The sequence below is a fragment of the Hippopotamus amphibius genome, chromosome 17, assembly GCF_030028045.1.
Source record: "Hippopotamus amphibius kiboko isolate mHipAmp2 chromosome 17, mHipAmp2.hap2, whole genome shotgun sequence".
Taxonomy (NCBI): Eukaryota; Metazoa; Chordata; class Mammalia; order Artiodactyla; family Hippopotamidae; genus Hippopotamus; species Hippopotamus amphibius.
The window spans coordinates 48,773,237-48,798,916 of NC_080202.1; the positions used below are offsets into that span (position 1 = coordinate 48,773,237).

General features: G+C 39.9%; 1 protein-coding gene across 12 annotated transcripts in view; it reads right to left on the reverse strand.

Annotated features, from left to right (window-relative positions):
• Positions 1 to 16,138, reverse strand: part of TANC2 (tetratricopeptide repeat, ankyrin repeat and coiled-coil containing 2) — a 342,062-nt gene extending 325,924 nt beyond the window's left edge. For 11 of the 12 annotated variants that reach the window (XM_057716527.1, XM_057716534.1, XM_057716530.1 and 8 more), the window contains exon 1: positions 15,620 to 16,138. The gene's annotated coding sequence lies outside the window, so the exon portion shown is untranslated. Of the gene's footprint in view, positions 1 to 10,475; positions 10,514 to 15,619 lie in introns of all 12 variants that reach the window. The other variant, XM_057716521.1, reaches the window with a different exon arrangement.
• Positions 16,139 to 25,680: the final 9,542 nt, after the last annotated feature.

Sequence of the window (25,680 nt, forward strand, 5' to 3'; positions counted from 1 at the left end):
GTCAATGAAGGGGACACAGGTTCGATCTCTGGTTGGGGAAGATCCCACATGCCATGGAGCAACTAAGCCCATGAGCCACAACTACTGAGCCTGTGTGCCACAACTACTGAAGCCCACATGCCTAGAGCCTGTGCTCCGCAACAAGGGAAGCCACCACAATGAGAAGCCCACGCACCACAACAAAGAGTAGCCCCCCTGCTCGCCGCAAACTAGAGAAAGCCTGCACGCAGCAACAAAGACCCAAAGCAGCCAAAAAACTCTCACTAAACTGAATGCTAGTATCTTTGCATTTGATTCCTTATAAATAACACCTCAATTAAAAAAAAAAAAGAAAAGGGAATCTAAGGCTCCATGGGTAGTGTCTGATTCTAAAGTGTCTGATTCTATTGCTGGGGTAGGAAAGCAAAATATGAGCCTGGACTATCACATTGTTCCAAAAAGTAAGGAAGTGCTAAAAATAATGATCCGGGCAGATATGAAGGAGCCAGCCTGAAGCTGCACCCACTGGCCAAACCAGGAACAATTTAAGTATCAAAATAAATGATAAAAATAGATCATAACTCACTAAATAGAGTAGAAACCCATGAGTTCATATTGTTACTTAAGGAATAGAGGCAGGGAGGCTTGGCTGGCTCTTTAATAATAGAATATCAACTAAAAAGTATAGACAAAATGGCTGAGTTACAGACTCATCATTCTGCAACTATCCTAGTAATAATTAATTCCAGTGAGAATTATTAATGATGCTAAAATTGGTAGGTAAAAGTTTGATTAGCAACAAGAGATTCACATAATTTCAAAATATCTTCCAACAAATTACTTATATACTACCAAAAGAAAATAGTAACCTTACAGTGGAGAAACCCAGAGGATTCCACTTTAACCAAGTGATCAAAGTTAACGTTACCAATAATGGGTCAAATCAGAATTATGTGCCTCCTGACAGAATGCACTAAGGACACACATCACTTATATGGTATTCCTGCCCCCCAAATGTATAATCTAAGGAAACAGACAAACTGAATTGAGGTACAGCCTACAAGATAATTGGCTGTACTCTTTTAAAAGTGTCAATGCCAAGAAACATGAGAGAGACTGAGGAACCGCTCCAGATTAAAGACTAAATCAACAGCAAAATGCAACACGTGATACCAGAATGAATCCCAGACTGGGGTGGGGCGAGGGACATGATATAAAGACATACTGGGGCAAGAGATAACATTTGAACATGGACTATGGATTATAGTATTATATTGATATTAAATTTTCTGATTTTGCAAATTATATGAGATATATGAGAATGTCCTTATTCTTAAGAAACAAATACTGTAGTATTTAGATATAAACACATGACTACAACCTATGCTCAAACTACTCAGAAAAAAAAGTTTACACAGGTAGAATAATGCACATGCTAACAACTGGTGAATGTGCATGAAGAAAACTTTTTTTCATACTCTTTTCCAACTCTCTTGCGTATTTTCATTTCAAAATTAAAAACTGAAAAAAGAATAGGAGGAAAAAAATTGGAGAGAGCATATGGACACCTCTTAAAGGGTTAACTACAAAATGGAATAGAGAAATTAGGTGGAAGTTGGAAGGTACTGACTCAGGATGGGCACTGGCTACATCAAAAAGACTAACCATATGATTAGAGGGTTGGGGTTCTGAGTCATGTGACATCAGCCTGACCTTCACAGAGGCAAGCTGGGGCTGAAGACTGAATTTAATGTGGCCAATGATTAAATCAATCACGACTACAAACTGAAACCCTAATAAAAACTCTGGACACTGAAGCTGGGATGAGCTTCCTTGGTTGGCAATACTCTGTGTGTACTGTTATACACTGATATACCAGGAGGGTGACATGTCCCCATTCCAGAGGGAGAGGATACCAGAAGATTCACATTTGAAAGCCTCTTAGACTCTGGCCTAAGTGTCCCTTCTTTTGGCTTGTTCTGCTTTGTATTGTTTTGCTACAATAAAACTATAATCATAAGTATAGCACTTTCCTGGACTTCCTAGGTGGCACAGTGGTAAAGAATCTGCCTGCCAATGCAGGGGACACAGGTTCGAGCCCTGCCCTGGGAAGATTCCACATGCCACGGAGTAACTAAGCCCGTGCACCACAACTACTGAGCCTGTGCTCTAGAGCCCGTGAGCCACAACTACTGAGCCCATGTGCCGCAACTATTGACACCCATGCACCTAGGGCCCGTGCTCCAAAACAAGAGAAGCCACTCCAATGAGGAGCCTGCATACCACAATGAAGAGTAGCCCCCGCTCACAGCAACTAGAGAAAGCCCATGTGCAGCAACGAGGACCCAACACAGCCAATAAATAAATAAAATAAATTTATTAAAAAAAATAAGTATAGCACTTTCCTGAGTTCTAAAAGTTGTTCTAGTGAATTACTGAATCTTAGGGAGTACTGGGAACCCTCAAATTTGTAGCCAGTTAGTCAGAAGTGAGGGCGACACTTGCAGCCAGTGTTTGAAGTGAGAGTAGCCTTAGTGAGGGCTGTGCCCTTCAAGTGAAGTCTGGCCTAACTCTGGGTAGTCAGCATCGGAAGTCATTGTAGGGAATGGACCAGGAGATACAGTCAACAGCAAGAATACGGGGTTGTAGTAAATAAAATCTGATGACATGAGATTCAAAGCTAGAGAATTTTAGGAAAGAGAGGAGAATGATTTGAATGCTAAAAAGGGGAATAAAGAGAATATCTACTCCATCTCCAGATTCAGTGGTATGAGGGTTATGTAAAGAAAGAAAGGAAGGGAGCATCACTTGAAAGGGCAAAAGGGGAAGCAATGTCCTCAAGGGAGATAAAATTCCTAAGGCACTACAACTTACAGGCGGGAAGATGGGAAGGCATCATTGAAAGAAATTCACTAAAATGGTGTATACATGACACCGAATAATCAAGAGATAGTGGCATCTTGGAAGCTGAAGACTTTCCAGGGGAGAGAGTAACCAATTGTATCAAATAGTGCTGATACCTCAAGCAAGAGAGACACTGAAAAACAATGGATGGATTAAGCAATGTGAAAGCCACTAATGATTATAATAAGCAGTTTCAGTGAAATGGTAGAAGAGAATGCCTCCTTGGAATGGGTTCAAAAGAGAATGGATATTTGACTTTTCAGCACTCTGGAAATCAACCAAAGGCATAAGACAAACTGAGAAGTATTCATTCATGCAAACTACTTAACACTGGATAAGAGCAAAGCAAGCCTGTGGATCTTTTTGCCCATGGCTACTCTTATTCTTCTCAACAAGGGTGCTGCCTGCAACACGCAGCATTCAACCATGCTAGGGAAGGCCATGAAAACCAGCAACTTTGCTACCACTGCCAAAAAGGACTCAACTGGTAGCACTGCCAGTTATAGCAGCCATCTCAGGGACAAGTGTACAGGAAGGGCCAGTATCTCCACTAGCCTGAGATTGTAGTCTTGTTCAGAGCAAGCGATGGATTAATGGATTATCTGGGGATTTAACAGCAAGTTCCAGGTGGTGAGACTGACACAGGAGGTTGAGAATCCGTTCTCATACCCCAGGTATTGACTTTTTTTTTAATTGTGCCAAGAATGCAAAGGGGCTCAAGGGAATTTTGGGGGGTGATGGAAATACTGTAAAACTGGATTGTGGTGATGACTGCACAACTCTATAAATTTACCAATAATCACTGAATTATGCTGTTACAATAGGTGAATTTTGTTAAATGTAAATAATACCTTAATGAAGCTGTAAAAAGAGAGTAGGATAAGATGAACAAAACTGTTTTTGCGAAGTCTGGTATAAATGAGATAAGAAATGGGGTGGCAGCTGGAAGGAGAAGGAAGGTTAAGAGAGTGTTTCTTTAAGATGAAAGAAACTATAAATACAATACTTTTATTCTGTTGACAGCCATCCAGAAAAGGAGAGACAGAGAATTACAGGAAGAATGTCCTTGAGAAGGCAAGAAGGGGTGAGCTGCAATGGACAATTGGTGGGAATGGCCTTCGAGAGAGGAAAAGACAATTAATTCATAACAACATTGGTAAGCAGGTGGTGAGAAGATTATGTTTTCTTAGTAAAACAGAAAGCAAAGTCACTAGCTGAAAGAGAGGATGGAAAGGGAAATGTGGAAAATTTGAGTGCAAGGGAAAGATAGGATCATCTAAGTGAACAGGAGTACGGAAGAACGAGAATAATACAGTAGGACAGCTTGGCAGCACTAAGCAAGGAATTTAAAGTCATTTGGTCCTGGCTGGGAATTTAAAGTCAACACAGCTGTTCTGTTCGAGCCACATTCAGCTACAAGTATACAGGTGTAAAATACGTAGACTTGGTTTTAACCAGGCAAGAACAATCAAGGAGGAAAGGTCAAATAAATGGGGTTGAGGTAGATGCAGGAGAGCAATGGTAATGATGGACTATGGGAATTCAGCTGGTTTAAAAAAGAAAAAAGAAAAAAGTGAGGACATGAATGCACTGAAAAGGTGGCAAATTAAAAGATCCCTGTGAGATCACAGAATTAAGGTTGTTGGGTACTAGAAGGAATGAGCCTGAAAAAAATGGAGATGGTAGTTGGAGAGTAAAATGCCAGAAACCAATATAGAAAGTTGTAGTTTGCGGTAATAACTACTTCTAGGGCAGTGACTCTCAATCCTGGCTGCACATTAAAGTCACCTTAGAAAGCTGTTAAAAATATTATCGCAGGCCACAACACCTTAGACCAAGCAGAACAGAATCTCTGGGAGGAAGTCCTAGGCATCTGTAGTTTGTTGTCAAAGCTCCCCAGTTAATGCAGATGCACTGAGGGTTTAAAAACATCTGCATAGGATATGCAATAGAAGTGAATGGCTGAGGTAGGAGACAAGGTCAGTGGAGGAGAGGAAGTCAAGAGATCAGCATAACAGAAGGATCATCTGCAAGAATATTGAAATCACCAATAATTACAACTGGAGCAGCAGGACACAAGCAGTGAGCCCAGCAGAAGTTGGGAACTAACTATGAGAAAGCAAAAAGAATTCTTAACCCACCTCACTGGGAGGAGCTACCACGTAAGAACTCTCCAAGGGAAATAAGTGCCCTCAGGGGAGAGGTAAGTTTCAGGCAGAGCTAGAAGGTAGTAATGTTTAGAGGAGAGGTTAAAGATAAAAGGGAGTTTTGCAGATGACTGACAGACCCCGAAGGCACAGAGAAGAGTTTCAGGATGATAAAGGGGTGAAAATTGAGATGGGGCAAGAAAGATGAAGGAAAGAGAAGGTCCAGACAAAACTACTGGAGGAGAATAAAGCCAGGAAATCTCGGAAAGCAAGCCACTGTATTTTTTTAACACTACACAAAAACAACAGAAGAAAAAGCTTGGTGAAGTTAGAAGAAGCTTTCCTGAACCTAGCCATATTCTAAAAGCTTCATTTAATTAATTTCAAGTAAAAATGAGTCACAGAAATGTATCAAGGTCAATTCCATATAAAATTGTTATAAGAGAGAACACAAAGCAGAATAACATCCCTGCAGATGATGAAAGTGTGCCAGAAAGATGTGCCCACATAACAGATCGAAATTAAAACGTGCTATTTCAGAATGAGCTAAAAGACCTTAAGAAAATGACATAAGACGTGAAAGAATAACAAATACAAGAATTACAAAAACTCAAAATGAGATGACAAAACTCAGGTAAGAATTAAAAATAAAAGGAAAGACACATTCCAGAAATGAAGACAAGAGTAAATAAAAACAGACAGTCCCTTAAGAGAAACAGAAGATAAAAAAGAGGAAAAATTTTAAACTCAAAAAAGAGATAAAAATGATTTGAGAAAAAGTGACAAATATTGAAGATAGGCAAAGAAGATTGATAGGAACCCCTGAAGAGAAAATCAAAGCAAAGAACAGAACACACAGTAAGAACAATTCAAAAAAACTCTGCTGAAATAAAAAAAATTTGAGACATTTTGAAAGTGCACAATGCGTACTTGAGAATATCAACTCAGAATGACCAAAATGATTTTACTATCCCTAAACATTAAAGAATAAGAAGGGAGACAAAAGGGAAAAACTAGAGTCAGAAAGGGAGAAATACAGAACTATACAGATAGGACTTAGACTCCAGAAAATGAAAGATGAACTGGCAATACTGGGTTTCTCATGATATAAAAAGGATAAAGTGCACAATGAGATTAGACCTAATCTCAGGGCACATAAAGGTGGCAAGACTTTTTGTGTAGAAGATAAAGAACGAGTTATTGATACTTATAAAGAAAGGAGAATCAGACTGGCATCAGACTTATCTATTGCACGAGAATCTTAGACAGTGGTATAAGGTGTGTATGCTCTTGGGGGAAAAAAAAAAAGATTATGATCCAAGAACACCGTATCTGGCCAAGACAACCTTTACTGATCAAGAGAAGACAAAGGCATCTTCACTTAAGCAAGGATTCAGAAACTATGCCACATACAGTCTGAGGAAATTACTCCAAAATGTTATCAAATGTTTTTCTAGCACCTACTAAGATAGTCACGGGTCTCTTTTTTCCAGTCTCCATCACTCCCAGAGTTGCGGCTAGCAGCAGAGATATGGCCAAATCCAAGAACAGTATCATATACAACCAGTCCTAGAAATGACTTCAAGAAATACAGATCCTAAGGAATGCATACTTTGCCAACAAGAAAGACCTCAAAAAGATTCAGGCCAACATTTCCAAGACGATGAGCACCTGTACAGAGGCCAACGAGGTGCTCATTAAGCTCAAAGTAATCAAATACGAGATCTTAAAAAGCGCCAGCCCTAAACTGGACAAGCTCACCCACATCATTCATCCCAGTTTCTAGAAGTATGTGTATTTTCATACTGTCAGGAGTACCAGGTTTTGGCAACCAAAAGCTGGTAGTGAGGCCAAGGTCAGAGTCAAGGCCCAGGTCCCAAAAAGTCCTCCCAAAGACTCCAGAAAAAAAGTCTTTTGTCTATCAACTTTGAGGATCAAAGAACTGTACAAAACTTAGACTGTTGTCCACATGGGCAGGCATCTCCTTTTGCTGTTTTATATAAATGCAATACAAAGTCCCCCAACTCACCCTAAAAGAGAGAGAGAATCATATAGTTTTTATCTTGAAATTTGTTAACAGAACAAAGTTTGTTAATATTTAACTGTCTTTGCCTTCCTGGAATAAATTCTAGTGGATCATGATGTATTCTTTTATATACACTGCTGGATTTATTTTGCTAGTATTACATTTAGAATGTTTGCCTGTCTAGTCATGAGTAAGACTAGACTGATGTTTATATTTTATAATAGGAAAAAAAATGGAAACAATCTTAACATCCATCTGTTAGAGAACAACAGACCAAATTATGGTGTAGTATGCTATGGAATGTTATTCAGCTTTTTAAAATTAATTAGAGTTCCATTTACTAAACTGCAGATAGCCATGATGTATTCTTTTTTTCTTTCTTTTTTTTTTTAGTTTTTGGCTGCACCTCTTGGCATGTGGGACCTTAGTTCCTTGACTAGGGATCGAACCCGCACCTCCTGCATTGGTGCAGGTTCAATCCCTAGTCAGTCTTAACCACTGGATTTCCGGGGAAGTCCATGACATATTCTTAAATGAACAGAGCAAATTACAAAAAGCCTATACATGCGTACGTGTATATATATGCTTAAAGGTTTTTGAGCAAAGAGAAAGATGGTAAAAAATACTCAAAGTGTTGGTTAATGCTGGCTAAACCAACAAGGTAAAAGTGGAGAAGGAAAGGAAAAAACATTTTTTTTTAATTCACGCCTGATTTGTTTATTTTAGTGGTTGCAAGCAGAGGAATACTTTTGTAATTTTTTTTAAAAAGTAGAAGCGGAGGGGAGGAGTTACCAGTTATCTACTCCAAGTAATGACAAATTAACATTTGTTGACAATAAATAAATGGCTACCTTCAATACATCCAAAAACAAAACAGAACTATACCATCTAAAACAAGGAGAGGAGTCATTATGAAGTTCATTTACTTAAAAATACAAAACGGGTAACCCAATCTGGCACCAAAGCTGCATATGGTCTTTCTAAAGGCATTAAGCAAGAAGTCTTCAGGATGAACTAGCTTTTATTTTACAACTAGCACAAACTTATCAGTTCATGGATATTACGACAACCAAGGATAAAACTAAGATAAAGGGAGCCACATCCATGTAAAGAAAAATACTCAATAAATTACTGTTCACATGATATGTACAGAGATTAGCAGAAATGAGCAAAATGTTACAGAAATCATTGAAACTTGGGGGAAAAATGAGATTTTGAATCGTTAGCTTGTTGTACTAAAGAAAGAGGGGCAAACTTTTTCTGGTGTATTATTTTACACAGTAAATAGACAAGTCCTTTTTATTAAGTAGATCACAGAAGACAATCAACCACCTTGACTGATTGTCACTTACAAATTTTTTAAAAAGAAAAACTACAAAAAGCTAACAACATGGCGTGTGGTGGAGGAGAAGTGGGGGATGAAGTTATCACCCAGACAAAGTTTCAGTTATTCACAAAATGAGAAATGTTTGCAAAAGTAGAAAATGTTTACATGATCAAATTGAAAAAAATTGTCCAAGCGCTCAATGTCTCAAGAAGTGCTGTGGTTTACTATTTTACAGAGGAAATTAAAAATTAATTTTTCACAAGTTTGTAGTACTTAAAGGGAAATCGTACGAAAAGAAATGCATACTAGGAGTCTGCCTAAGAGTGTTTATTTTTAAGTTTACAGTTATTCAAGAACTTTTTCTCTCAGCTCTTATCACATCCTTCATAAAAGAAAATTTCAAGACACAAATAAAATTAATGAGTAGCTGAATTACCATAGGTTTTTGTTTGTTTGTTTTTAAATACCTTGTTAGGTTGAAAAGAAGAGCAAGACAAAACAACAAGGAAAAGCTGGATGAACAATGCTAGTAAACACATTGTGGGGAGGAGCTATGTGAAGCACACATCAAAAAACAGAAATCCAGGTCACCTTCCAAAACCTAATAAAAATTACCATTTATCAAGAACTAGACATTGTCCTAAGGATTTTTCACTGACATTATTTCATTTCATCATCATCAAAACCCTGCAAGAGAGGTTTCAGCCCCTCATACAGCTAGTGACAGAGCAATAATCTGAACCCGTTTTCATGTTCAAAAACTCATGAATTCTTGTTCTCTCTAGTATACAAGGGGTATCACAATTGAAAAATTTCAAAAACTTCTTACAACCAAAGAACAGTATTGTTATCCTACAATATAACAACGTTTGAATAGCAACTTCCAAAGGAAGTCTCTCTTCCTATTTAAATCCCTAAAAAGGAAGAGCTAAGATTCTGTGACGCTGAAGCAGGATTTGACTGTGTAGTAAGTCTTCGTCCCACATGTCTACTAAAGCTAGTTACCTTCATTCACTCTAATTCACAATCTTTGTGAGCTCTACAGGATTCCATGGAATTTGAACAGAAATAGAATTCTAGAATACAAATACCCATCAAGCTTCCTTAGCTTTGTCTTATCAAATTTCAGTAATTAGAGCTAGAAATTGTGGGACCCCACAACACAAGATTAGGAACAAAAGGCTAAGAAGAGACTTCCTTCACTTAGGCAAAGGGAATTTGTTGAGATCTGAGGCAGAGTCTCCTGTCTAAATGATAAAATCACAGTATCTACATACCCACTCCCATCTCCAAATTTAATAACTAACTAATCTACTTATAAAGCTAGATCCATAGGTGGGGCAAGGAAGTTTCCATGGCAATAAAAAAAACCGGTGCCATATTTCTTCATGTTATCCATCTCCATGATCACATATGTCACCTGATATAATGGCATATGATAATGCAAGCATGGTATTACAGACAAGGAAATAAGCATGGCTACCTGATCCAAAGATATCTGTTTGGAATAACAAAAATTTTCCATAAGTATTGTTCATGTACTTTACTTTGTGAATTTTATGCCTGCGGTACTTACTGATATTTACAAAAAGAAATATATAAGTCACTGCTTTCCTTTTCCTGATACCTCTGCCATCTAAAGAAAACAGTAAAGTTTATTGACATTGGCCAGTGAAACTTTAGGAAAGAGACAAACTTCAAAACATTTTTTCAACTATATTTTTCCCAGAGGTAGAGTGACTATCTAGGACACAGTTCTGAACTACAAATTTAGCTTTTATTTAAGGAAGAATATGAAATGTCTACCTTCAACTGAAAGATTACAGTAGTAATAAAGGTAACTACTTACACACAGTGGTCAATAAATTTTTAAGTGAATGATTTAATGTATTAATATACTGCATAAAATTCCCCCAATTTTTCCAACATAACAAATCTAACTCAACTCATATACCTTAAACACAATGTGTCTGTATAATAAACTAATATATAAAAATCAATGGGTTTTTTTTCACATAACAATGACTTTTTTTATACAAATATGTATATGAGAGACCAAGACCAGAGCAAACAAAGAAAAATGTTCTCTTACATGCTGTGCTCCAAACCTCTCCACTTGGTTTACCTCTTCTGAGAAAAAAAAAAAAAGTAGAATTGAATAACACATTTTGTCAGAAACTTCTTCAAAGTTAGCCATAACATGGGTGTCATAAGGAGGCATGAGATCAGCCTGCTAGATAAATCACTACTAAGGCAATTAGATTTCTTAAAAACATACCAAGAAGATTATTCACTATAATGCAACTACTCAGTTTAAATAACTGACACCAGAATCTCTCAAGTTCTTGATCAAAAGAAAGACATATGAGAGGTGGGATAATTTCTGCACTGAATAAAGGCAGAAATTAATATTATGGAGAAGGAAAGGGTAAAGAAAGAGTGTGATTATGACTAATACCAACTTAATTCTTTTGCCTCTTAAACTTAGTCATGTTTACCCTTAACTATTCAAGAACAAACAGAAGCTGAACATAACAAGATACTCTTGTAATGTGTGGCCCATAGAAAAGCAACTTACCTGACAGTTATAACATCCACAAACACAGCTTTCAAATGATTTATGAAGATTTTGTAAATAAAATAAACTGACCTAATAAAAGAAATTTGTTGCCAGAAAAAAATTATGGTATTACAATTATTTACTTAGAGCTTTCTAGAATATGAAAGGTCCCTACCAGAAACTTTTTTCAGCAATTGCATTCTCAACCTGCTTTAGTCTTCCAAAACCCAGGCCCAAATATCTTGTTCTCCATCTAATATTATCTTGAATCTTAAATACTCAAGGTAAAAATATCCTCTAAAAGAAAGAAAAAAGACCATTGAGTGGGGAATTATAGCTGTAAGTCTTTAAACTCTTCTTGTAACCTATTTCTCTCCAAGGATTTTTAGAGATTCATCAAGGTTATGATGTAGTCTCGATCACCATATGCACATCTCCTTGACTCATCTTTTTTTAAATCGTTAACTATCTTCCTCTAATACAAGTTATTACAAAAGATGCTATTCAAATAGTTTTCATGATATTATAACAAAGACTAAACTATTTATTTATACAGTGCCTTCTCTCCAAATGACAACAGTATTTGATGACCACAGGCACTCAGCAGATATGACAATGCTGAGAAAAAAAAAATCCAAATAATTAAACTAACTCCCAAACTATTTTATAATACTTGTTACATTGATCAGACTAGTACTAGAAAAGTAAATAACCATCTGCAACTGCTTTGTTCTAGCTCCTTGAAACAAAATCTGGGTACCATCAGTAAAAACATTACCACTAACATTGATAGTCCAGTATAAGTACAGTCCAACATAACTCAACTAGTGTGCCCAATCAGTATATCTCAGAGATTCAATTTTAATTCTATTGTAAGAGGAATATGAAAAGGAGAGAATTTTGATGCATTCCTTTAATCACACTTGTTCTTCCTTACATCTATATTAATACCAACTACCTTAAAACTCCTCTTTTGGAACTACTGGCTTAGTATACACTTTTCTGGTCCTACTTCCTTCTCCGCTCAAAACAATGCACACAGAGTCATTCAGAAACTACTAATAGAACAAAGGCCTTTATGAGGAAGAGGGGGTAAAAGCTCGAGAGCTAGCATGGGACAGTTAAGAATCAATGACAGAAGAGGGAAATAATCTAATGTTTAACCATGTTAGTAAAACTTTATGATAAAGATGCAAACACCAAATCAGGTTTTATAAGTATGCTAAAATGAACCATCAACCAATATAAATACAGAGCATGATCTGAGTCTGTGAAAATTTATTAAATTAATGAAAGTATATAAACATACATGAATAAATCTTAGCCATAATCAGTAGATTACACTGAATTGCCTTATCAACCAATGTATATAAAAATTAAGGAAGTGTTTGATTACATGACATATGTGATTCACTGAATGGCAGAAAGTTTGACTAAGAGAAGAAAACAATTGTTAGGTATAGGAGGTGATACTCCATTTCTTAAACTGGGTGGAAGGTATCTAAGTGTTGGCCACATTATCATTCTTTTGTACTTTACACACTTTTATAAATATTATTTCATATATCGTCGATGTTTATAAAACAATGTGTAAGTGCAAGAAAAACCTGAGCAAATATTTGTTGAAGAAAGAGGTAAAAAGTACATATCCATTTAGTCCATTTTTGTTAATTTTTTTTTTTTAAACAAATGGAGATCATAAGGACTTCCCTGGCTGTCAAGTGGTTAAGACTCTGAGCTTCCACAGCAGGGGGCACGGGCTCAATCCCTGGCTGGGGAACTAGGATCCCATACGCCACAAGGTGTGGCCAATAAATAAATGAATTAATTTAATTAAAAAAACAGATCATAAAAAAGTAAGTAGGTAGGAAAATAGATAATTTTTCTATAGAAAATTATTTCTATAGCTCTACACAGAGATCTATATACTATTTCTTTAAAAGCATCAGTAAACCTTACTGTACACTAGTGTGTGCGCACACATGCACACACACACACACCAAACTACTTGAAAGTAAAACTTTCTACCTCCAGAGCTCCCCGAAAACCAATCTCCAGCACAAATATTCCCTTAACCACATAAATAGTATTGATACTCCTCTACTTATAATCCTGGAAATAAATGACAGAAATAAATTCCTAAAGAGACATGTTCATACTATATGTCACTGTATTTTTTGGTGTATTTGTACGCTTAACATTTATGTGTCTTACTACCTACTTGGGCTTATCCACATCTACGGTACTTGCTTTTTTAAGATGGGCACCTGCACTTTAAGGATATGTGTCAATACTAATTTGGTTGAGAGGGCAATGTCATATACTTAGGAAGAGCACAGAGTGTGGAGCCATTCCACCTGCTGGCTAAATAATCTTGGGCAAGCTATTTAACATCTGTGTTTCCGTTGCTCATTTGTAAAATGGAAATAACAGTATGTACCTCATAGGCTGCTGGAACTGATTAAAACCTGTCTAACAGGACTGGCACAAGGTAGGTGCTATGTAAAGGTGAGCCATTACTACTAGCGCTACTGGTAGTACCATCTCCCCAAACATACTGAAAACATTCTTAGCAGTGTGGATTACTGGTTAAAATTAGATAGTATTAAAAATAGACATTAAACCTGATGTCTGACTAACAGTAAGTTTAAAGCCCTGTAACTCTGAATAGGTGATTAGAAATCTGCATAACCACCCTAGCAAGAACAGTCTGAGGAGAGCAGTTTCCCAGAGTGCACTATCAATTTCTTCCCTTACACAAGGGGGCAGTGATAACAAGAAAAGAATGGGGCTCTGTAACACCTCTTCCTACAGACAGTAGGGGGTGGCAGTACATACCGCTTACGGTCAGAACAAAACAGGAAGACCCAACAGAATTGCTCTTTATTCTCCTCAGGCCCTCTCCTCTATGCTTTAGCCCCAAACAGCCTCAAGGTGAGGGACGTATCAACAGAAAAGACTAAAACCCAAAATTAATCACCAAGGAAAATCCAGTTTTGTCTTTGAAGCAAATGATCCCTTAATGGCTGGATGTGGATCCAGGACGAAGCCAATCAGTATGAATTTTCAGATTATGTGGCAAATTCCTTACTGTTCTTGTTATAAGAACAACATTCAGGCAAGTAACTCCGTTTCTCTGCAAGAACTGTTAACATAAGACACTAAAATCTCATCAATAATTAACTATACCCTAATGAACACATGCAGCTATTTCTGCTTGTTTCATAGTATACAGACACTCACTGAATGTATATGTTACATTAAATAGCTCATGGAGCTGTCTTTTGTTACTTCTGAAATTCCAGCTATGTTCTGACAATCCTCTCAAAACACAGATGTTCTTCTTAAATGGAAGTCACAATGTTTTGCAGCATGTGGGTAATTATATGTGTGTGTGTGTGTGTGTGTATAGAGAGAGGAGAGAGAGAGAGACAGAGAGAGAAAGAATGAGAATATTTAATATTTTATTTCTGTGCTCACATTCCTAAGATGATCTACCTGGGAAATGCTGCAAGAAGTGCTCCACTGACAGTATCCATGCTGTTGCTTTTTATGCCACATTTATTGTATTCAATTTCTTTTTCCTATTTTGCCACCCCAACATCAAGAATATTTCACTACTGTCATTCACTGTAATTAACCATTGCAATAGCTTTTGGCTCCAATCCCTCAAAAAAGCCTGAAAATTTATCCCTTTTGTTCACCATATTGTTTTGTTTTCCTCATTCCAGAAATTTTCACCTCTGTAAAAATGAAGAGACACCTATGAAAAAATGTCCCTTTGCCCAATGATCTTGAACTCAGAATTATGGTCAAGATGTGGGATGCGTTTTTTTGTGTGTTTTGGGGGGGTTTGTTTTTTCTTTTCCTGGAGAGGAGCAGAGAAGACAGTGAAAGACACCCAAAACACCAAATCCTCTCCCTAATATTAGTTATCATTGTTTATGTTTGGTGAAAACCATTTTAAACATTCCACACCTGGAATAGAACACAGGCTACAATTGTATCCTACAATTGCTCTACACGCTGATGGCAAACCCTGAAATTATTTTAGCCCTATTTTTTTCTTTCCCACCTCACAACCAGACACAATTTGCTTGTTTCTTTCACGTGGGCACTATCTCTGCCTCAAAAAATAGCATATCATAGCTCCTCTCGATTTCCTGTGTTAAAATATCTAGCCATGAGCCTTAATTAATCTCTTAGACTACGCCTCCTTCCCCAGAGAAATTAACAATATCACTAATAACACTTCCACCGTGAATTTCAACGCCACACAGACCAACCCACCCTGTGCCTTACCTGGCACATTTCACAACTACTTTTATGCTGCATTCAAGGGGCACGTTTTGCAACTCGTTCTGCACCACATTCCCTGCCACGTTTAGCAATCTGCCTCGCATCTCCTCCTGGTCCCCGTCATCCGGAGACTCGGTACCAAATTCCATGACACCTTCGGTGACACCGAAGTGACCGATCCCGGACCCATCCGAAGCCACCCCGAGTGCCACATCTGGAGCCAACCTTCCCCACGCCCTGGACACCGGAGACACTCCGCTGCCCATTTCGCCGTCTCCCCGCTCGCCCCCGCCCCGCTCCCCGGAGCCCAGGCGTCGGAGGCGAACGCCCCTGTCACTGAAGCGACCTTCCCTTCCCGGGCTCCCGGGGTCTCTCACCTGCCGCTCGGACGAGGGCTGGCTGCACCTCGGGGTCAAGCTCCAGTCCCCGGGATCTCCGGTGAGGACCGCGCCGCCCGCCGGCGCCGCCCGCGATCCCAGAGCACCTCGCCGCGCTCCGACGCCCGCGGTGGGTCTGCGTCCAGGAAAGGCGCGGCGGGGCCTCCCGGCGGCGAGCGCAGCCCGCGGCGGTCCTCCTGTCAGCAGCGGCGCGGGCGCGGGCTCTCGCCCCTCAGCGCGGCGGCGGCGGCGGCGGCGGCGGCGGGCGACTCGCTCCGCCTCGCGCTCGGCACAGCCGGGAGGTGAGCGCGAGGGGGATGGGAACGGGGGCGGGGCCGCCCGGAGGAGGCACGGAGGGCGGTGGCGGTGGCGGCGGGAGGGCAGCGCCGGCGGCCCCGGGCCCGGCGCTCGCAGCGCTCGCAGCTTCCCCCGCCGGCCGGGCGGCTAGCACGAGGCGGCAGTGCAAGCGGGCCCCGCCGGAGCAGCGCGCCCAGCACCCCGCGCCCTGCCGGCCGCTCGCTAGCGCCGCCGCCGCGCCGGGGGCGTCGCACCCTCCGAGGCCGCCCGCAGCCCCGCCCCCTCCGGGCCGGGGTGGGGAGGAGCGCGAGCGCGAAGGGAGAGCGCGTGCGTGGGGGCGCGTGCGTGGTGGAGCGCGCGCGCCCCCGCCCCCTCCACCGTTTGGGGGTGGGGAGTGGCGGGGAGAGACAACGAAGACTGAGCCCTTTTCTGCTCGGAGAGGTTGGGCCCTGGCTCTGCCGCTCTGTGAGGTCTGGGCATCGCTGTTTCCTCAGGGGGCTTTGGCTGGTGGGGTCGTGGGCATTCAGTGGGGAAGTGGGGAGCGGAGCTCCACAGCAGACAAGGCCCTGGATGGTTCGGCTCCGCCCCCAGGGTGATGTCACTCTCGAGGTGCTGCTGCTGTCACGTGCGCCCACTTCTGGGCCCGTCCTGCTGCTTTGATGGCCAGACGTTCCTCTAGATTCTCCCCCCTTAAGTCACCTCATACACATATCACTCCTAAAGTCTCCGAACCCTACAGATGTCCATTATTCTTTCCCTGGTGCTCAACTGTACTCCGTAGACTGCTTCAAGAGGCCATAGTTGGCTGGTGTAGAAAACAGAATGAAGTGCAAAACCAGGAGTGGGGGGAGAGTGGGAAGGGGAGAGAGAGAAGAGAGAGCTGTTATCTACAATCTTTTTTTTTTTTTAAATTCAGCAACCGCAGTTTGAGAGCCTGAGGTGAAGCTGTGACGCTTCTTTTGTCACTGCCAGGTTGGACAAGAAGTAAGGTGGTTTTAAGTGCTAGTCGGCAAGGCATGGAAAGCCACCACAATAAAGCCTCCTTGAAGGTCGTATTTCCCTCACTTCCCTCCTTAGATCTTCTTCTCCTTTCCTCTTCCTTTCCCTTGCATCATAAAACAGCAAGTCAGCTGTGGAAGATATCTGGACATAGATGTGTTCGTGTGCTTTAAGATCGTGCAAAGCAATCACTGTTACCTACTCTGCGTGGCTAGTCTTCCCTTCCGTACACTGAGATGACCTTTCCTGGTCATCCATTCCCTAGTGAGACACCATGATTGGAAATGGATGCACCAAATTACATCAGTCAAGCAACCTGTGCCTGTGGTGTTTCTAAGCTAGAGCGGTTTAATAACAGTCCTTTAACTGCATCCAGGATTTTCTTTGTGTTTTTTTCAAAATTTGTATTAATTTCAAAATAGTGCAAGAAATTGAAGTCATTTGCAACAGCTAGTCTCTGCAATGAGTTCTTGAAAAGTCAGAACTAGAGCAGCTTTGAATACTACAGCTAAAGTGGCAAGATGAAGGATTCATATAGGGAATCTTTTGGTGATAACTCCAAAAAGTTAGATAACTCTAACTAAAACGTATTTATCTATGGCGATAGGGGCAGAGTAGTGATTACTTCGGAGGAACTGAATGAGAGTGGGACAGGAGGGAGCCTTCTGGGTTGCCAGAAATGCTCAGTACCTTCATGTAGTTAATGATTACAAGGATTAATATACGTGCAAAAAGATTGGTGTGCTTTACTGTATCTCAATTTTTAGAGTTTTTTTTTTTAAATTGTAGACACAAAAGGGGCATTGCAGTGTCATCATGATTGGAGTCCAGAAACCCGAATTTGAATCTCAGTGTCACCCACCACTTACCAGCCTATGGAACTCTGAGCAAGTCTGAGCCTTCTTTTTCTTCATGTATCTAATAGGGCTGGTGTTATCTCACAGGATGGTTGTGAAGATTAAATGAAATTATGTTTGAAAAGTACTTATCACAGAGCCTGGTAGATAATAAGTGCTCAGAAAACATTAACTATTATTATGTTATTCTTCTTGCGCTCAAATTTACCCCATTTAATTCTCTTTTGGTCTTTTTTATTTATTTTAAAGATTACTTTGATTCTAAGCCTTTGCCTGTGAGTGTCACTGAGCTAATAACATTCCTTTCCCCAAGAAATAACAAAAGGCAGTCAGGGGTGTAATGTGTTGGTTTTCAAACTAGTTCAGGTGGCGGTACTTAGAAATTATGGTGCTCATTGTGGAACACCGTGAAATATTGTTAGATTGAATTCTGGCATATGGACTTGACACAGTTTTACTAGCACTAAATCTAGCTATATTATGTTTACGCAGAGCTCCCACATATAAAAAAATGTATTTGTAAGAAATAATACGTCTGCGTTTTTCCTTTAAAATTTGTTTGCAACTTTTCACTAGAAAGTACCAAAAGTTTAATAACAATTCACAAAATGAAAACCTTTAAACCCATTCTTCCTGGAAATTAGAAAACACTGTAATTGTTCAATGTTAGCAGCAGAGCTCTTTATTGAATTTTCCCACAGTAAGCTCTAATAGCTGTGACCCACAGGGTCTCTTGCTCTGATGAAGTGAGTAACTCTGACTCACTATCCTCGTCATACTTCCAAATGTCCGTCTCCATTTCTTTTGGCTGACCTTTCCAAGATCCCATGTTCACAGCGAGCAGTGCCAGTGCCCGCTGGAATGGACTTACTGCTTCTCTGTTTTGATCAACTAACATGATTCTACTCAGCCAATTCTCTGCCACATAGTTCTGCTGTTAAGCCCTGCAATTTGCTGCCATACTCTTAACGTTGCGGAGGAAACAATCTGTTCCTGACAGAGGAAAGGGTGGGCTGCGGTAGGGATGGAGAGCAACACTGTGGGGAGAAGCCATCTCTGTTCTCAGCTCCTCGTGCTGATTTCCTTTTCTGTCACTAATACCTGAAATCCCGAGAATGCTATTTTTTTTAACCTACTGAAACTCGATTCTAGTCAAGATGTTAGTCTATAACTTAAACTTGGAAACGTAATGTATGCCACGTGAGAGGAACCTGTAAATAATTGTCCATAAAGTGGCCCAATCATACTTTACACCTCCCAACTTCCCAGTGCCATCTATACCAGTCAGAATTACCTCCCTTGCTCTATCAACCCTGCACAGTCATTCACCTCTGCATACGGCATATGTCTTCCCTGGTACCTCCAGGTTTCTTAAGTAAACCATCAGGCCCACCTTTTTTTTTTCCTTCTTTTTTTTTTTTTAGTGTGGGATCTTAGTTCCCCAACCAGGGATGGAACTTGTGTCCCCTTCAGTTGGAAGTGCAGAGTCTTAGCCACTGGTCCAGCAAGGAAGTCCCTGGCCCACATTTAATTCTCTCCCTACGGAATAAAGAGTGATAACATCCACCATTGATTGATTGCCTATTGGCTGCAAATATTTTACTAAATGCCTTGTATATACTACCTCGTTTAAGTCTCACAACACGCTATTACCTGATGTTGATCTCACAACATCAGCTAAGTATTGAAAGTTCATTTGGGTTTTCCTGTAACATGGTATGGGAAAATCCAAACGAACTTTTTAGCCAACCCAATATTATTATCTCAGTTTTCTAGATAAGGGGTCAGGGGAGGCTCTGAGAAGTTAGATGACCAGGTCAAGGTCACACTGAATGGCTGGCAGAGCGCCAGTCTGAACCCAAACATAAACTTCATCAGTTGACTTCAGGATGATGCTACATAACTTGCAAATGAGAACACAGAACACATCTCTTTAAAAATGTGAACCATGTTACAGAAGGAACGTATTCCTAAAAAGTTGTAAAAGAGATTTTTCTCATCGATTGTTTTTCATGATCTCATTTCTTTTTATCTGCAATTGATGACTTCTAACTCAATAGCTTCTACATTTTCCCCACCAAGTCCCACCTCAGCCTTTGGAGAAATACTTAATTTCTAGACTAACACTTAAAAGTGTTTCCACATAGAGGAGCTACTACTTAAAAGAAGTTTCTAGTGCAACTCTTCTTTGGAAAGTGAGCAAGTCATATATGATATGAACAAACAAAACTCCATATATTTTTACATTGACATTTATAAATGCTCGACAAGTATTTGTGCCTTCTGTATGTATATAACTTTGGTAAGTGCTACAGGGCATATTTAACTAATTTGAGAGAAGTCTTGCCTACTTGATCCTCATAATCTATTTGGGAAACAAAATGCTTAAAACGTTTAAATATCAATACAGCATATCATAGAATTAAGTGTCAATGTGAGTAAAAGAGTACGTTCTGTAATAATTCATAACAGGGGAAGAGAGAGTTTTGACTGCTTCTCTAGGAAAGTAGAATAAGAAAAATATGTGGATGGAGAGAAGGAAGGGCTATTCAAGGGAGGGCCCTGGAGAATCAACAAACATTCAGAGAAGGGAATGAGCATAACAGCTCAGGTCCAAGACTCAATCCCTTGTGGAGATGAGTTGCTTTCTTATTTCTTAACAAAGACAAGTAATGGTGTGAACTGCAAATAGACATGCTTCAAGTCAAGAAAACAGACCAGCAAGCAACAAGTATGAATGAACAGAGAAGTATTTACTGGCACTTCCCTGTTGGCACAGTGGTTAAGAATCCGCTTGCCAATGCGGGGGACACGGGTTCGAGCCCTGGTCCGGGAAGGTCCCACATGCCGCGGAGCAGCTAAGCCCATGCTCCACAACTACTGAGCCTGCGCTCTGGAACCCACGAGCCACAACTACTGAGCCCACAACAAAGACCCAATGCAGCCAGAAAAAAGAAAAGAGAGAGAGAGAGTATTTACTAATCAGGAGATAAAACATCAGTTGGTAAGAGGTTGGAAAGGTGGGCAGGACTAAACTGCAAAGGGTCCTACCCTGGAAAGGAAACACCACAGAGGCTTTGAGCAGAATGACAAGAAGACAGTGTTTAAAACATTCATCTAATAGAGTAGATTTGAGCAAGGAGGGACAAGTTATAACGATTTGATTAAGAATATATTACTATTTAAGGAGCTAAAGAAGAGGACAGCTGGTAGTCATGAATTGTGGCAGTAGAGGTAGAAAGGAATATTTCCAACAGCCATTGCATGAAAGAATCAAAAGAACTTTCTGAATAACTGAACGCAGACAGTAAAGAACACTGAAAAATCAAAATACAACAAGGTGACAAGACTAACTGTCTAGAAGACTATGGTACCTGTGACAGAAGCAGGGGAGTCAGAAGGATTGGTGTTAAGGAAAAGAAAGAGATGATTTTGGCATGCTTTTTGTTTGTAGTAGTTCTTTTCTGTTTTTCAGTTACAAATCACTTCTTTTGAGAATCTGATGGAATCAATGGATCCTTTTTTTGGAAAAAAAAATGTATTCGTATTTATACATGTTATACGATTTGTAATGGCCACCCATGGAATTGACTGCCGGAGAACTCTTGACCCCAACTGGGCATATTAAAGCCCTTTCTGGAATTTTTGTACTTTATATCCAAAGGATCAAGTCAGTCTCTCCCTAGTAACTGAAGCAATGGATGCCCTTAGCTGATGTGTTTCCTAACACATGAGCCCAAGAAATGGAGAATGCTCAAATGCATTTGAGTCCATTGATCCATCACATTCCTGTCATTGGATTCCAGGACACATCCTAGTCCTTTGTGGAAATTCCTCCATGGTTAAGCTTGTTTGAGCCACATTTCCACCATTTATATATGAGGTCTGATTAATTCACAGATTAAAGATATTAATTGAAACCCACCCATGGGCTGCAGGTAAGAACCCCTGCTTTGAGATAACAGAAAGTCACAAGTGGAAATAGCCAGTAGAAAGATGGAATTTAGGTGAGAAAGGGAAGACAGTGACTACTAAGGAGAGGGAATATAGCACAGGTGTTTAAGAACAAGGACCCTGGACCCAGACTGACTGCACTCAAATCCTATTTACTAACTGCATAAGCAGAAGCAAGTTATCCTACCTTTCTAGATTTCAAGATACTCATCTGTGGATCAGGGATTAAACACTATACCTAACTCATAGGGTTGATGTGAGGCTTAAGTTGGTACAGGTGGAAGTACCTGCTCCATAGCAATTCTCTGTGGACTATTATCATTCAATGTAACAGGCCCTTGCCTGAGCATTTCACATGTTATATTATTTAATCTAATCCTCATAAAAACTTTATAGGATTGAAATATTATGCCCATCTTACTAGATGAAAACATTGTGGCTCAAAATAACTTGCCGCAGATCCCACAGTAAGAAACAAAATCCAAATTAAAATACAGGTCTGGAATATTTCAATAGACAATGAAGAGGAAGATTTTCATTACAATTAATAGAGCATAATACCTACCCTAAGAATTAATGTGTATATATACTAATTATGTATGTATATATTTATTCAGTATCTATCTCATATAGTGTCTATCTCATAAAGATGCTGAATATATATTTCTGAATTAAATTTATTAAATAAGATCTGTAAAAAAGAGGGGATGAAAGCGTTCATACCAATGTAACCATTCTAATCCATGTACAATTTTGCATATTAAAATTAAAAATTAGGGACTTCCCTGGTGGTCCAGTGGTTGAGACTTCACCTTCCAATGCAGGGGTACGGGTTCGATCCCTGGTCAGGGAGCTAAGATCCCACATGCCTTGCAGCCAAAAAAAACAAAACATAAAAAAAAAAAACCAAAACAATATTGTAACAAATTCAATAAAAACTTTAAAACTGGTCCACATCAAAAAAAATCTTAAAAAAAAAATTAAAAATTGGCCCTCTGGAAAATATAATAGTTTCTCTCGATTTTAGTTAGCCCAAACCACCCTTGCAGAGTCCAGTCTACTCTGTGTTATGGACAGTCTAGAATTTGTGGAGCTATAAAACCAAGGACGAGGGTCTGGAGCTAGTTGACCTTTCAACCAAAGTTCCTCAAAGAACCCTCACCTTATTGCCATGCTCTTTCCATTCATAACAACTTGAAACTGTGAAAATACATTTACCATTCAAAATCAGGCACCCTAGTTTATGGCTGAACCTTGAGAAACACCTTCATTTGGGAAAGGGAAGTCAGTAAAGGATGCAGAGAAGCAGCAGGCAGCAAGTGCGCTGTATGTCTGATACTGTTTTAGGCACAGACATCGTCCTCACTTCTCTACAGAGCTTGAAGGTACTTAGTATTAATAATGTAAATTCTATAAAAGACACATAGAAGGGAAAAGGAGGCTAAATAAAGTGCCACTTGGAACTCCCTATAGGTGGACCCTAGTTTATTTCCTACCCAATTCCTTTATACAATCCTGGTAACATATACGAAACTTGATTATGAAAAACTTAAATGCACACATATTACAGGAGCATTTCCCCCCAAAGAGCTGAAAGTAGTATTCAATTGCTATTTGCAACTCACATTTAAGATATGATCTTTGATAAAGTATTTCTAGCATGCATTATATTTTCTAATTTTGTGCTAACATCTACCTGACCGAGATTAGAGTCCCTGCTTTGTATATAGCTAATGACTCCACCTTTGCTCAATTGTGTTACGTTTAGGAAACCTATGCTTCTTATTACTAGTATCAGCGTTTCCATTTTCTACTCATTTATAAATAGCAGTAAAAAATGTAATAAAATATTTAAATAATTGCATAAATAAATACTGAAAATGGTGATGCTGCTGATAATAAACTCTTGAGTGGTAGGCTGTGCTGCTGTGTAAGACCCTAAAGTGCTTATTCATCTGCAAATGCATGAATGTCACAATTCAATGTATTAAAAAATGACTGAGGAATGGCATGGTAAAAGAAAGTTTGAGCTGATCCAAAGTTGAAACCATGAACATTGATAACCACCCATTTTGTGCTCATAGTTGATACATTTTTTAAGGACAACATGGGACAGTTGTCCTTAAAAAGAAACACAACACTGTCATCATCAAGAGCATTTATTATGCCCCAATACAAAGATGATGCCACTGACTCACCGCTAATATGACATGAAGTTTGAGGTGATTCTCCAGTATTGTGTGGGTTTTAGGTAGATGTTTTGAACCCTGGCACACCCCCTCACTCAAAGCACCTCAGCAGTTGCAAGATAGTTCAATATTAAGAGAGGCAATCAGCAGCAAAGGGAGAATGATTGGCCTTGGCAGAGAATGACCACACAATCATGACTTAGCACCACAGCCCTTGTCAATTAGCCATGAGTAAGAGTAAAGGTAAGAAGACAAGAAGAGGTGTGTAAATTCTTTTCTTCATATAATGGAATATACTTAATCTGCTTTTAATCAAAAGAGCCCTCAGATAAGAAATGATTTTTTTTAAAATAAAGGAGTTATAGCTTTGTTGATGTGAAATGTAGAGATGTATTAATTATTAAAAAGAGGCGGGGGCTTCCTAGGTGGCGCAGTGGTTGAGAATCCACCTGCCAGTGCAGGGGACACAGGTTCGATCCCTGCTCCAGGAAGATCCCACATGCTGTGGAGCAACTAAGTCCGTGCACCGCAACTATTGAGCCTGCGCTTTAGAGCCCGTGAGCCACAACTATTGAGCCCATGTGCTGCAACTACTGAAGCCCACGCACCTAGAGCCCGTGTTGTGCAACAAGAGAAGCCATGGCAATGAGGAGCCTGTGCACCACAACAAAGAGTAGCCCCTGCTCACCGCAACTAAAAAGAAGGCCCGCGCACAGCAAAAAAAGACCCAACACAACCAATAAAATAAATTAATTAATTAACTGAAAAAAAAAAAGAGGCGGGAGAAAGAAAACGTAAGAGAAATGAAGGTTTCGATTGGACCCGAAGCCCAAGTAACAATTTCTCTAGGTTTAGTCAAACTGACACACAATGTGAAAGGAAAGAAAGGAAGTAACGAATCAGAATTAGGTGGAGGAAAGGAGGCATTTTAATGTTACGTTACCAACCTGATAATTGTAATGAAACTTCATTTGTGTGAAACTCTATCTGACAGTCTCTTCTATCTGAAGTACAGCAAGGAACTAAGGAAATAAAGGAGATGGAAAAAGACCTCTGTGGAAACAAAACAGAGCTCACCAAAGTCCTTCCCCTAAAGATGAAGCCTGTTATGCCAAAGATTTATCGAAGCGCTATCTCAGAGGCTATTAATTTTTACTTGGATTCAATTTTAAAAGACCTGGCAATCTGGTTTCCAAACTCATAAAAAATTAAAAGCAGTAAACTAGAAGAGGAAGGAGAAACTATCCCATTTAGGCATGCAGAGAGCAGTGAGAAGAGAATGCTGCATGTCTGTAAGCAGGGTAGACATGAAAAGAGGCCTAAAAATTGGCTTGATAGAAAAGTATAGCAATTTAGTCCCTTTAGCATAGGCAAAAACAGTCCTATGTACCTCCATAGGGCTTGGGGAAGAAAACTTTAAGTCTGAGTCTATATAAACCTTGAGTAATCAAGAGAATTAGATTATATTCAGTATACAGACATTCTCAGAGTTATGCAGCACTCAACTTTATCAATAGGGGACTTCCCTGGTGGCGCAGTGGTTAAGAATCCATCTGTCAATGCAAGGGACACGGGTTCTATCCCTGGTCTGGGAAGATCCCACATGCTGAGGAGCAACTAAGCCCCTGTGCCACAACTACTGAGCCTGCACTCCAGAGCCCACAAGTCACAACTACTGAGCCCACACGCAGCAACTACTGAAGCCTGTGCACCTAGAGCTGGTGTTCCTCAACAAGAGAAGCCACTGCAATGAGAAGCCTGCGCA